This window comes from Dromiciops gliroides, chromosome 1 (genome assembly GCF_019393635.1).
Source record: "Dromiciops gliroides isolate mDroGli1 chromosome 1, mDroGli1.pri, whole genome shotgun sequence".
Classification (NCBI taxonomy): Eukaryota; Metazoa; Chordata; class Mammalia; order Microbiotheria; family Microbiotheriidae; genus Dromiciops; species Dromiciops gliroides.
In genome coordinates, this window is record NC_057861.1 from 4,658,153 (window position 1) to 4,660,019 (window position 1,867).

At 48.7% G+C, this 1,867-nt stretch overlaps 1 pseudogene; it reads left to right on the forward strand.

Moving 5' to 3' along the window:
* Positions 1 to 640: 640 nt before the first annotated feature.
* Positions 641 to 1,425, forward strand: LOC122742891 (annotated as a pseudogene).
* Positions 1,426 to 1,867: the final 442 nt, after the last annotated feature.

The window sequence follows — 1,867 nt, forward strand, 5'->3', positions numbered from 1 at the left end:
TTAATATGGAGGGGAAGTTTGAGTAGGAAACTAGGGATTGTAAGGGACAGTAGTGAGGAAGGAGTGTCAGGTATGGGGTACAATTTATACAAAAGCCTGGAGGGAGAAGATGGAATGTTTTGTATGAGGAACACCAAGCAGGCTGGTTTGACTGGACCATATAGTAGATGAAAGGGAACAGTGGGTAATAAAGATAGAAAAAAGGCTGGAACCAAGTTGTGGAAAACTTAAACTGCTCAGCAGAAGGATTTGCTTTTTATCTTAGAGAAAAGACAGAGTCCCTGAAGCTTTCGGAGTGGCAGAAGTACCTGATCAGACAGTGCTATGGGAAACATTTTAGCCATCCAGAGCGTCTTGTTCTATTCCTTCTTTGATCTGCTTCTGTATCGTAGTGTAGCTTAAAAACCCTACCCAAACCCTTTCTGTAGTCCTTTGCTTTATTCACCAACTTATGTCATGTGTCATTCCTTTGGAAACTATGTTTATCGGACACTACCATGCTTAAATTTTTTTTTCTTATTTTTAAAATTAAAATTTTATTTTTTCTCAGTTACATGTAAACAAAACATTTTTACATCCGTTTTTAAAAATTTTGAGTTCCAGCCCATTGGTTGCCCGGGTCCAGAGCACCGGCTGAAGGATGACAGCCACACGAGGCTTCCGGAGCCTGCAGGGCATGGTTGGCGTGGTGACAGGCGGGGCATCAGGGATGGGCCAGGCCACGATCAGAAGACTGGTTAAGCAAGGGGCCCGGGCTGTCATCGTCGACCTGCCAGAGTCATCCAGTGAAGCGCAGAGCTAGGGTCTTCCTGTGCCTTTGCCCCCGCCGATGTAACCTCTGAAGCAGATATACACGGGGCCCTGACCTTGGCCAGGGGCAAGTTTGGCCGGGTGGACCTTGCCGTTAATTATGCTGGCATAGCTCTGACCTCTAAGACTTACAACTACAAGCAGGATCAGGTGCACTCCCTGGAGGCTTTCCAGAAGGTGACCCAGGTAAACCTAATTGGCACCTTCAACATGATCCGCCTTGCTGCTGTGGAGATGGGGAAGAATGAGCCAGATGAGGGTGGGCACCGGGGCGTTATCATCAACACAGCCAGTGTGGCCGCCTTTGAGGGCCAGGTTGGACAAATTGCATATTCTGCATCCAAGGGGGCCATTGTGGTGATGACCCTGACCGCAGCCCGGGACCTGGCCCCCTTGGGGATCCGGGTGGTCACCATTGCTCCGGGTCTGTTTGAGACACCCCTCCTGTTGGGACTCCCCGAAAAGGTCTGCTCCTTTCTCGCCCTCCAAGTGCCCTTCCCCAGCCGCCTGGGTGATCCTGCAGAATATGCCCACCTTGTGCAGGCTGTGGTGGAAAACCCCTTGCTCAATGGTGAGGTGATCCGTCTAGATGGAGGTATCCGCATGCAGCCCTGATGCTGGAGGCCTTGGTTTTGGGCACCTGCCCTGGCCTCCCTCTGGTAACAGGGGCACCAGGGCCTCTGCCTTCTATGCCCTAACCTCTGGTGCCTAATAAAGGTGGTTTCTCTGGGCTCTGTGGGACAGTAAGACTGAGGAGAAGCACGTGCTAGTGAAAAAAAAATTTGAGTTCCAAATTCTCTCTCTCCCTTCCTTCCCTCTCCTTTCCTTGAGAAGGCAAGCAGTTTGATATGTTATACATATGTAATTATGCAAAACATCCTAGTCATGTTGCAAAAGAAAATGCAGACCAAAAGAATCTCACAAGAACAATAAAGTAAAAATAATCTGCTTGAATCTGCATTCAGACTCTATCGGTTCTCCCTCTGGAGGTGGATGGCATTTTTCGTGAGCCCTTTGGAATTATCTTGGATCGTTGTATTGCTGAGAATAGCTAAGT